Genomic DNA, 12,337 nt, shown 5'->3' with positions numbered 1-12,337 from the left:
TGTGTGTGTGTTTGTGTGTGTGTGTTTTTATATATGTGTGTGTGTGTGTTTTAAATATATGTGTGTGTGTGTTTTTATATATGTGTGTGTGTGTGTGTGTGTTTTTTTTTATTTTTTAATGGCACTGCACCAAAAATGCACCATGTTTTCCAATGCTTGGGGGTACCATTAAGAATTAATGACACCCCTGTGTGTTTGCTAAAGAGCAGTGCGTTTGTCTGCATGCCAGAAACGCAAGCAATTTTGCACGCATTCCTTGACATGCAGTTATGTGAAACAAGCCTTAGCCCTTGTACACACGGTTGGAGATTCCGACAACCAAATCCGTCGGATTTTGTCCGAAACTGTTGTATACACACGGTCGGACAAAGTTGTCGGAAAATCCGACGTGATGACGTTATTTCGTTACGACGGGACTATGTTCATGCTAGTAGCCAATAGCTTTGGTGTAGGAATTTGATCTGAGCATGTGTGGCACTTTGTCGATCGGAATTCTCTACATATGATCGGAGAATGTCCGATCAGAGCATTTTGTCGGAAAATATTTCCGGCAAGTTGGAAAAGTTGGTCAGACGGATATTCCGACGGAAACAGTCCGATGGAGACCACACATAGTTGGAATATCCGACAAAACGGTCCGAACGGACACATTCCGACGTAATCTCCGACTGTGTGTACAAGGGCTTAGACTGAAAATATTTTTCAGGGGCGCCCTGATTGGAAAATATTGAGAAACACCAATATAGAGGAACCAATCTTTCTATGTACCTCCTGCAGCCGCTTAACACCTGTGAGAGGCAGAGGAGGAGAGACGGGGGCAAAATGGAGAGATTGGTTCCTCTATATGCAGCCGCCCATGGCTCTTCTCCTATGCATCTTCTTTCTGCTGCCCCCCGTGTGCTCTCCAACAACCCTGTACATTTTTCATCCCCCCTGCTCTCTCCTTTCTCCCCTCCTCCTCATCCCCACGGCTCTGAGGGGTTCCCCCTCCCCTCTCCCGCTGGCTACTGCAGGGGATCTGTCAGGATGGAGCCTTTTCTGAATGGAGTCAGTGATCTGTATCGATCACTGACTCTGTCCATTCATAACTGGAACATAGTACACTGTGTTTGCTAGGCTTCAGTTTGTGAATGAACAGGAAGCTCTGTACAGAGCTATTCCTGTCCATTCTTTCAGTGCACCTGAGGCTGCAGAGATGGAGGACTGGCAAAACTACCAGGGTCATAAACGTTGCATGTACTTCCATATGGATGACAATGTTGGCAAGGTAATCATTCACTGCAGGCAAATGATATCAAGTATCATATAAAGCACATATTGTTATAGTCCACCATAGATCATAAAGGCATGGTCTAGAGGAGGAGTGTGGGCCAAAAGACCTAAAAAGTACTCAACTCAATGTTGTAATGAGGCCCCTCTCAAACTCCCTCACACCTCAATTGTGAGCAGCCACACAAGGAAGATTCCACAAGAAAGTGCATCCTTCAAGTTTTCAAAGTAGCAGACTGCAGGTTATAGAGTCCATATCTTGACATACAGACATCCAAGCTCTGTGGTCCAGAGGAGGAGATATGGCCAAAATCGAATGTTACACACTGCATAGATGTTGTTGTTCCTACTTCTGTCCTCAATCAACCTCCTTCACACAGGCAATGTGATATAGAGATTATTTATTATAGAAAGTTTCTTTGCGGTACAGCAGATAAAGTTTCAGGATCTGCACTTAATCAAAGTCTGTCATGTGTCCTCAACGCAGCCAAATCCACATAAAATGTCCACAAGTAATACTTATCAGTTCCCCATGGTGGTTGTCCGGGATTAAAGGCTCATGGCGGACAAGATTAGGCCTGACCGGTTTTACCAACTCTAACCGGCTGCATCAGAGGCAGTACTAGGCATTTCAGACCATGTGGGAATATACGGAGGCCATTTTTAAATACAGTATCTCACAAAAGTGAGTACACCCCTCACATTTTTGTAAATATTGTATTATATCTTTTCATGTGACAACACTGAAGAAATTACACTTTGCTACAATGTAAAGTAGTGAGTGTACAGCTTGTATAACAGTGTAAATTTGCTGTCCCCTCCAAATAACTCAACACACAGCCATTAAAGTGGATGTGAACCCATTCTCATCATTTCTAAATAACTTCCATAGTGGGCAGGTCTGTTGTCCAGGGCTCGGTGGGTGGAGTTGCCATGGCAAGGCATCGATATTTCTTACACTGAACTTCTGCTGGTCTTGTGGATTATGCCCCATGATCACTAACATCCAGTCAAAATCCAGGAAAGTCACCACATGACTTCAGCATGCACAATCATTCTGCGGTGTGGAGCCGCCAATCCTGGGAGAGCTGGAGAAGAAAGGGGGGTGAAGTACACAGAATGCCTCTCTCACACTCCTGCATGAGATAAGGAAATCACCTGTCAGTCACAGCAAGGGGGAAGAACAGACACCTATTTCTCAGTTTTTTTTTGAAGAAAGATAAGAGGATTGCTCACGGCTGGATTAACTCTTCATGGCAAGACTGGGCACAGATGAAATGACATCCTCTGCTGTAACAGATATGAGTCTTAATTAAAAAAAAATGTGGGTTTACATCCACTTTAATGTCTAAACTACTGGCAACAAAAGTGAGTACACCCCAAAGTGTCAATATTTTGTGTTGCCACCATTATATTCCAGGACTGCGTTAACTTTCTTAGGCATGGAGTTCACCAGAGCTATAGTACATGGGTTGCCACTGGTTGCCACTCCTCTTCTAATCCTCCTTGATGACATCACGGAGCTGGTGGATGTTAGAGACCTTGCGCTCCTCCACCTTCCATTTGAGGATGCCCCACAGATGCTCAATAGGGTTTAGATCTGGAGACATGCTTGGCCAGTCCATCACCTTTACCCTCAGCTTCTTTAGCAAGGCAGTGGTTGTCTTGGAGGTGTATTTGGAGTCGTTATAATGTTGGAATACTGCCCTGCGGCCCAGTCTCTAAATGGAGGGGATCATGCTGTGCTTCAGTATGTCACAGTACATGTTGGCATTCATGGTTCCCTTAATGAACTGCAGCTCCCCAGTACCAGCAGCACTCAGCAGCCCCAGACCATGACACTCCCACCACCATGCTTGACTGTAGGCAAGACACACTTGTCTTAGTACCCCTCACCTGGTTGCCGCCACACACGCTTGACACCATCTGAACCAAATACGTTTATTTTGGTCTCTTCAGACCATAGGACATGGTTCGAGTAATCCATGTCCTTAGTCTGCTTGTCTTCAGAAAACTGTTTGCGGGCTTTCTTGTGCATCATCTAGAAGACGTTTCCTTCTGGGACGACAGCCATGCAAACCAATTTGATGCAGTGTGCGGCGTATGGTATGAGCCTGACAGGCTACCCCCCTTCACCCCTTCAACCTCTGTAGCAATGCTGGTAGCACTCATACATCTATTTCCCAAATAGAACCTCTGGATATGATGCTGAGCAAAGACACTCAACTGCTTTGGTTGACCATGGCGAGGCCTGTTCTGAGTGGAACATGATCTCCCACCTATGCTCCCCTTTGTTATTTTCCCTCGGCATGGAGCAATATTATGTGGGGTAATGTTGCGCACTTTGTTGGTGGACAGTGGTTGATAAACAGTTATTTAGTTGGTATAAGATATTGCTGCTTGAGTCTTAGTGATTAAAGATATTGTTCTGTTAATGGTTAACAGCAGTTCTGTTTGGTATTAAAGGATAAAGTTCATTTTATAATTAAAATAGATTTAACTTCAATAAAGGGGCTGCGGCCTAAACTTTTCCACTATGCTTGTTCTGTGTTTTCTTTATTATTTAATGTATGTTGTTATGGCATTATGGGTGTTAATAGGGTTTACAATCCCATGAATTTCTTGAATTAGTATGTTGTGCAATATAGTGTTTATTCCATTTGTTTTGAAAATGTAATGGTACACGCTTTCACTAGTTGCTCTCTGTTCTGTATTAGCATGCTAGCTTTTTTGTGCAAGGCTCAAAGTATATACAATACACTGTGTTCTCTGTGTTTTTACAATGGTCCTTTTTGTTTATAGAGCTTGCCTAAAGCAACCTACATTCAATTTTTTAAGGATGACACTGTCACTGCTATGTCAGATGAGGTTTTCTGCACTGCATCCAGTGGCCGTCCCATCATCCATGTGTCCAGCCCCCTAATCTACAGGCGGAGCGTCCGACGCATGGATTCCAATGTTTTTTTTTCTTTATGTTATTTTTTTTAAGCACTTGATTAGAGCCTGGGGATCTAATAGGCTTCAAAAAAGGGTGGGCTCGGGGCACAGTGCACCCACTTGTGTGAAAAAAGCAAAAGAATATTCGCTATTGTCTTCCTCATTCTCCTCCCGGCCAATCAGGAAGCCCCTATTGGCCAGGGAGTCTTAGGACTCTTGGGGGGGGGGGGGGGTGGTGTTGGTTCATAACACCACCCCCCCCCCCCCCAAATTTTTAGCACCAGCCACAATTGTCTACTTCTCAGTGTAAACCACCACTAAATCTGAGATTTTTATCTGAGACCTATGCTTTCCAGCTTTTAGTTAAACAGTACAATAAAATAATGCAACATGAATGAGGTGGAAGTGAACAAAGGATAACTGAGCAGATACAGTACATTGTTAATAAAATGTGTTTAGAGGTGAAGAACAAAAATTCTGCATTATGTTAGGCTATACAGATGCTGCAAAACCTAAACTTTTGTCAAAACCTGAAACTTGGTGAACAGTGGATCCTTGGGTAGACTGAAAACAGATTTTTACTGTGAAATACTTTAGGAAAGCTAGGGGATTGTGAAGAGTTAAATGGTGGCTAATTTGAGGATGAAATAGATGCATGGCCTGGCAGCAAGGGAACCCTTGTGTTGCAGCACAGCCTTGTGTGTACAAGCATTGGGTTGTCCCTCTCCTAGCCCTGAACATCTCTTCTGTCCCCTTTCACCACCTCATGTTTCCCCATGAATCTACTTGCATTTATCCCCACACTCCCCATCTGCAAAGCTTCTCCTCCTACTACATACTGCCCCCTGTCACCTCCATCCAGGGGCTGACTGCCAACTTTTGGCCTAGGGGAAGTACAACTCAAAGGCCCATGGTGCAGTGACTTGTGCCCCCTCCTGCTCTCCTTATTCCCTACTTCCTCCTGACCCTCATTCCAGGCTGAAGCTCCACAATCAGAAACTCTCTGCTCATAGGTTGGGTCGGGCTGGGCAGCGCCTACTGCACTGACTCCTCAAACTGGCCAGGAGGGGGTCCCAGGAGCTGCAGGGGGGAGCCAGTCAGGGCTGGCCAGGAGAGGAGAGCCAACGGTGGGGCATGGAGTCGGCCTCTACTAAGACATGGTGTACACCATCCATGCTGGGGGGGGGAGGTCGGAGCGACCTGTCCTCAGTCATCGTCCTCTTCCTGCACATGGTAGGACACCAGCAGGGACTTTTTACTCCTCTTCATCAGAAAGCCTTTAGGCATTCTGTAGCGGAAGCAGTATGGCCTTTTTACAGGGAATCAGAGCCCTCTCGGCCTAGTCTGCCCCTGCCACCTTCCTTCCATCTGTACCCCCTTTTCCTTTCACTCTGCACCCCATCCCTCTTCACTCTCATCCTAGCCTACCCCTCCCCCTTCCCTGTTGTCCAGCACTCCATCCAACTGAGAGAGCTTGCCTATGGCTGTAGGTACAGCAACCTCGTGCGGGAAAACGGGTGAGTGCTTCACACCCATAAAGCCCCGTTTACACTCAGTGATTTGGAATCGTGGGCAGAATTGGCGCAATTCTGCCCACGATTCCAGATTTAGCTAAAACCATGGCAAAATGTGCGACACATCTTTTGGGTTCCATTCATTCCTACAGGCACCCCAAATGCAGTGTGATTTTACCATGATTGTCACGCAACAAAACGCACATATAAAAACACATCTTCCACGGGACCAAAATTTGCTCCCTGAGTTTCTCTGCCAGGACTAGTCCATCAAGTGAGTATGCTGCCCTATGCCCGACCTTATCTTGGCACTAATCATGTGCTAATTAAGACATTAGTATATTAAAATTTCTGTAGCCATTTCTTACATTATTATCTCTGTTTTCATTTGGAATACTACCCACTTATTACAAATAAATAGCTCATCATTCACATCAAAATTCATTAGTAATGTATTGTTGGTTTCAAAATTCTCAAACATCTCATTTGTCTGAGTGGCAAACTGGTTAGCACCTCTGCCTAGCAGCACTGGGGTCTTTGGATTGAAAATCCCAACCATGACACTACCTGCACAGAGCGTGCATGTACTCCCTGGGCCCGCGTTGGTTTCCTCCCAAACGCTGGTAGGTTAACTGGTTCCTGTTTAAATTGGCCCTACTATGTGTATGTATGAATGTGAGTTAGGGACCTTAGATTGTAAGCTCCTCAAAGGCAGGGGCTGATGTGAAAGTATAATATATATAAAGCGCAAAAAGAATAATTTGATGGCGCTGTATAAGTACCTGAAATAAATAAATGTGTTTCTTTCTTTATGCTGACTATGATGCCTATGATGACTATGATGAAATGTGCTCTTGTTCTTTACCTGGAGACTTCAATATACATAAACCTTTATGCATGCCCTGATTGAAAGGAATGTGTAGACTGCCACTGCTGACCTCTCCTTCTGAAAATGCTAGTTGCTTGGCTGTCACGACTTTCTATTATTCTAAGTTGCTCACCTAAAACAAGTACGCACGCCTGTAGTTCCACTGCATGCTTTTTTTTTTCAGATTGATAACCAATTATTGAGGCCATTGGTTCAGCAAATAAGCCAAGCAAGCAGCATTTTCAAAAGGAGATCAGCAATGGCAGCCCTTCCTCTTCTCTATGCGTTTCCTTTAAGCCTGCAGATGTCAGTGGTGCCGTCTGCATTTGGAAGCACATTATTAAGCGTGCATGCTTTGTTTGTCACGCAGCAATTAACAGATGCCTCCTATGGGAGATGGACAAAGTTCATATGACAACACAAAGGGTGTAGACATGTGCGCCGTCAATAAATTTGTTTTTTTCCTTATTAGAATTAATTCGTATTTCGGAATTTGTGTCCGAAATTCAATTTGGATTCGTACGAAATATGAATTTTCGCTAGGTTCGTTAACTTTTCATAAGAATCACGAGTATTCGTTATGACGAATTTATCATTATGAGGGGCTCCCACCATCCCTGTGCTGTGCCGACTTCCTGGGTTCTTAACTTTTAGGGTCATCAACTTTTCGTAAGAATTACGAATGTTCGTTAGGAATTTGGATTTGAAATTCGTAAACTAAATTTCGTGCATAATTCGGAAAAATAGCAATTTGTATTTCGGATCCTCCCGAATGTACGAATTTACGGAAATACGTACAAATTTTCGATTCGTACGAATCTAATCACACATGTCTAATAAGGGGTTATTGAAAGTGCAGTTGCTGTAGAGCTGATAGGTAGATCTGAAATGAGGGGAAGCTCTGCTGATTTTATCATCCAATCATGTGCAAGCTAAAATGCTGTTTTTTTATTTTCCTTGCATGCCCCCCTCAGATCTACAGCGACTTTACTTCCAAGTGCACGGTTGATTTGCCTTTTGTAAATAAGGCAAGAAGTCATAATAATAAGTATATAAAAGAAGGGCATTCTGCTACTTGCAGTGCCACAGTTGGATGTGTTTGAAGAAGGGTTACAGTTTTGCACCGTATACCCAGGATTTATCTACTCCTCTACAGGGAACCCAGGCCTCTACCACTGAGCGCAAGGCTTCAGGAGGCCTATGTGGATGAGGGGGGAAAGGGACACCCGCCTAGACAATCAGATCTGCCCAAACATACACTAGCGATCAATGAAGTGACAGATGTCACACCAAATCACCCTCACATCCACTATAACATGCTGTCGTATTTTATATATAAAGGGTGAAAAATTTGATCTCCTCAACTCATGGAGAGAACATTTTTTGTACTTTTTTATTTTTTATTTTTTTTTATTCACTGCCATCGCAGGTGATATCTACTAACCAATTTCTAGTTTTACTCTCCCCCTCCCACCATCAATTTAGCTTATCTTTTTACTTTGAAACTTTTAAGATTCAAGGAATCGACGTGCTTTCCTGAAACATGCAAATCCACAAAGAACGGGCAACACGATTGGTAGGACAGACCCCTCCCCCCATGTGTTAATACTTTACAAAGGCAGCTGTGTCTTTAGTGTGTGAGCAGAGGGGTCACTGATATCTGAATTGCTGGGCTTCTTTTTGTCTGGAGGTAGGGTAAGACTTTTACTACAAGAACGAACACGGGATTTTCAAAGTTGTACTAGAAAACTTGTAATTGCAGATTACTAATTTACTAGAGTTTGTGTGTATTCTTCTGTTTTACTATATGTGTATAATATAGTTTGTATCTTTTATATATATATATATATATATATATATATATATATATATATATATATATATATATACACATTTTTATTGGTAGCTGCCTTTAATTTGGATTATGTTTCAAAATACAGAGTTTACAGTATTTCCTGAATTACAAGTGTGCCGTTACATGGAGATGAACCGTTACATACATAAACATACATGGCTCATCTGGTGTACACATTGTTCTGTAATTAAAGTGTTCTCTATGAGCATATAGAACATCCCTCTAGTTATATAACGTAGTTGTGTCAGAATTAAGAAACCAATATTGATACTAAGTACTTACTGAAGGCACTCGTTTATTAGTTCATGCTTTTTTTTGCTTGATACATTTTGTAATTTTTGTAAACATTGTTATTCTAATGATTTGCTAACAACCTGTATTCAATGGGAAAAGGGTAAGTGTTAAAACGTATTACAGTTACTAGCGTTTTGTGACATTGCCTATATGTTCATTGCTTTTTCTTCAGTCCACTAAACTAAAATCTTAATTAATTTACAAATGCTCATCGTTCTTTTCTTACAATGGTCCAGGGGCAGCCCGTCCATATCCTCTCCACCCCCTATATGCAGTTGATAGATTCATGCATAGCAAGAATCTATCCATGGCCATCCCCTCTTCATGTGTCCAGCCCTTTCGGGTCACTGTGCATATGAATTAGAGCGGCCAGGGTTTTATTTATTTATTTTAAGCCGTAGGCTCTAATACGCTTCAAAATAGGGTGGACTCGGGACACAGAGCATTACATCTGGAGCCCACCCAGGTGTGTTGCAACAGCGAATGAAAATTTGCTGTTGCAACACTGATCCTCCTCCTGGCCAATCAGGAAACCTGTTTGCCGATTGGCCAAAATTACAGGCGTTTCTATTGGACACCTAGTGCTGGGAGGAGGAGAGAGAAGACACCGCAGAAGCTGCTCCAGGAGAGGACACCCATCATCGGAGCAGCTTTCCCCAAGCCCGCCACTCTCAACATCCGCATCCAAGGTAAGGACAGCGGGTGGTGGTAGGTTTGTGTTAGTGCCGTCAGGGGGTAATGCTGCTCCACTGTGGCCTGCTGCCACTGCAATGGTCCATTAAATGTAAATCTCAGACATTAAATATGAACAAATCATATCCCTCTATAGTGTGTACTTGTCTCAATTTAAGAGTACTAAAGCTGGCTTCACACTATATACAATTTTCTTGTACAACTCTCCTTTAGATTTATCAAAACCATATAATATGAGGTCAAACCTTAACACTTTCAAATTGTATGCAATCAGGCAGGCCCTTGCACTACATAGTTGAAAGTGGATGTAAACCCAATGTCATCCTTTCTAAACTACTAAAGCCATAGGGGGTTATCTATAAGGATATACATGACTCCTGCATGTATCTTTACCTGTCAAATGTCTCCCCTCTGTCTGATATGAGACCCGAATAACTGCAGATTCTGTGGGTGGAGTCGTGATTTCAGTAGACTCCCCGCCCACCTCAACACTCCCCTTGTCAATATGCATTTTCTCCTGTGTATCTCTTACACTGAACTTCTGCTGTGATTTCTAACATCCAGTGAAAAGACAGGAAAGTAACCACATGACTTCAGCATGCCAAATCATGCTGAGGTGGGGAACATCCAATCCTGGCAGAGCAGCAGAAGAAAGTGTGGGAGGAAAATAAAAAATAATGCATGTTTCTTAGGCTAGTGCACAAGATATACAAATCAACTGTCACTCACAGCAAGGGGGAGGATTTGACAAAGTTTTATCTGACTGAACAATAAAAGAGGATTGCTCAGAGCTGGATTAACTCTTTGTGGCAAGACTGGGTTCAAATGATAATAAATCTTATACTATACATTATGACATAAAAAAATAAATAAAAAAATTCGGGTTTACATCCACTTGAAGGTAAATCTAAAGGAAATTGAACTACAAAAATTGTATAATGTGTATCCAGCTTGTGTGTCATTTCTGTCTGCTGCCTTGTTCCTCTGCTATAAGCATGAGTTACTTCTGACCAGTTTTCCTGACACCAAGAGAAAAAATGACAGGGGATTGAGCTACAACTGACTGACAGTCTCAGCTCTGTCCCTGCTTTTTTTTAGAGCTGAGAGATCCTGTGTAAATTCTGCACTTTGCATGGATGTAGGAGAAAGACTGCTGTAGATAAACAGGTACAACTTATGTAGGAAAATTTGTTTCATCTCTTTGTATCATGTCAGTCACTTCACTGGGTATATGTGAGGATTTTAAACAGAAACATTAGAAAGTGGGTGTAGTGCTGCTCTGTAGAGTACATTTTTAATTGATTGATACTGTGTAAGTGTAAAAATAACACTTGTGCCAAAAAAAGTGCCAAGTTCTGTAACCTTACCTAATTAGATAAATGCATAAAAAATATCAGCAAATATAAATACAAAGTGTGGTAAACTCATAAACATGTGCAAAGGTGCTAAATACTGTATATATCCAACGTTTAACAGTATAAAAAGTCCATATATAGTTGATTTGCAAATAAAGTGACAGGTGCTCTTTAAGTGCTTCAACTAAACAGTATCACGCTATGGGGTCTATTTTTTTTTCTATTCCTACATGAGTATGAGGCAGAGGAACTGAAGAAGAAAGGAGAGATATACCAACTCAGGATCTGGAATCCACTGTCTCAGCCAGTGTGTGCTGTGAATTGGGTAATTAGGTAAGGCACTTGGCACATTGCTGGTACCTAAGCAGTATGTGACCTATTTTCAGGGCCGTTTTTAAGGCAGGGCAAAAGGGGCAGCTGCCCTGGGCCCTGTCATTGTTGTGGGGCCCAAAGCAGCTACCTCATACTTGCCAACTATCCCAGTTTAAATTCCCTTGTCCTTTGAGGTTTTAGTCCTGTGCTGTGTCCTGATATCTCAGTGTGAAGTGCTGCTACTAATGCTGCCCAGCTCTGCCCTATTGTTGTGTAGAGATGACTCACCTGCAGACCCTGTGTTTACATGTAAATTACTGGCATTCATATGTAAATAGCAGTGGCCGACGGCATTCTTATGTATATCGTGCCCCCCTGAGGTCATATCCACAGTAATCTCTAGCAACCAATCAACAAGCAGAAATCATGTGCTCTAACCTCTAGCAACTAATCAGTGAGCCGTAATGTGTGCTGTAACCTCTAGCAACCAGTCAGTGAGCGGTAATGATACACTGTAACCTCAGGCAACCAATCACAATAGCTGCATGATCTGATTCAGTAAACTGATTTTGAGTCTAGCTGCTATTTATTGTATGTCTGAGGGCAGGTGGAGAGCGAAACTACATGGGGGGGCCCAAGAAAAGTTTTGCCCAGGGTCCAATCAGTATTAAAGACGGCCCTGAATATATTTACTATTATTTTACACTTGCACACAGTACCAATCAATTCGAAATTTACTCTATAGAGCAACGCCGCAGCCACTTTCTAATTTTTCTGTTTGAGACTCTACCTCTGTAGTTGTAGTGGGCGCGGCAGCTCTAGTTGCTTATACACTAACCTTTGAGCGAAGCCACCCTTGTTTATCTTAACTATGGTATATGTAAGGGTTTACAACCATGGTATGGTTCCATTTACATGCTGCAATTTCCAGTGTAAGAATTGTAAGCATTCCTGTGAGTGGAATGGACTGATGTGTGCAAAAAGCTGTGCCCAGAAGGTAATTGCTGGCTGTGCAAAAAGTCACAACAGCCTGTCACTGCAGGGTATGGGCTCAGCAGCCGCAGCTATTTGCGCACACCTGTCCATTCTAGCAGCAGGAAGGAATCTGCAGATTGTTGCTGCTAGAAATTGCAGCACGTGTAAGTGCCCGTGTGAATGGACCTGTGGCTGGACCTGTGGCTGGCTTCACATGTGCTCTTTGCAATAACAGGCTGTAAAACACACATTACCACAATACACA

The 12,337-nt window shown here is 42.8% G+C and overlaps 1 protein-coding gene across 6 annotated transcripts in view; it reads left to right on the top strand.

Moving 5' to 3' along the window:
• LOC143988320 (glutathione S-transferase 3-like) overlaps positions 1 to 12,337 on the top strand; it is a 127,626-nt gene that overhangs the window by 49,144 nt on the left and 66,145 nt on the right. The window contains exon 1 of one of the 6 annotated variants that reach the window (XM_077487787.1): positions 8,181 to 8,278. The exons of 2 other annotated variants lie outside the window; for them this stretch is intronic. The gene's annotated coding sequence lies outside the window, so the exon portion shown is untranslated. Of the gene's footprint in view, positions 1 to 8,180; positions 8,284 to 10,569; positions 10,598 to 11,096; positions 11,119 to 12,337 lie in introns of those variants that run through there. 3 more of the 6 variants (XM_077487790.1, XM_077487788.1, XM_077487791.1) reach the window with 3 other exon arrangements.

This window comes from Lithobates pipiens, unplaced genomic scaffold, assembly GCF_037356315.1.
Source record: "Lithobates pipiens isolate NorthernLeopardFrog02 unplaced genomic scaffold, aLitPip1_a1.2 Scaffold_18, whole genome shotgun sequence".
NCBI lineage: Eukaryota > Metazoa > Chordata > Amphibia > Anura > Ranidae > Lithobates > Lithobates pipiens.
Note: the sequence above shows the minus strand (reverse complement) of the source record. Positions and strands in the feature narration are given on the sequence as shown.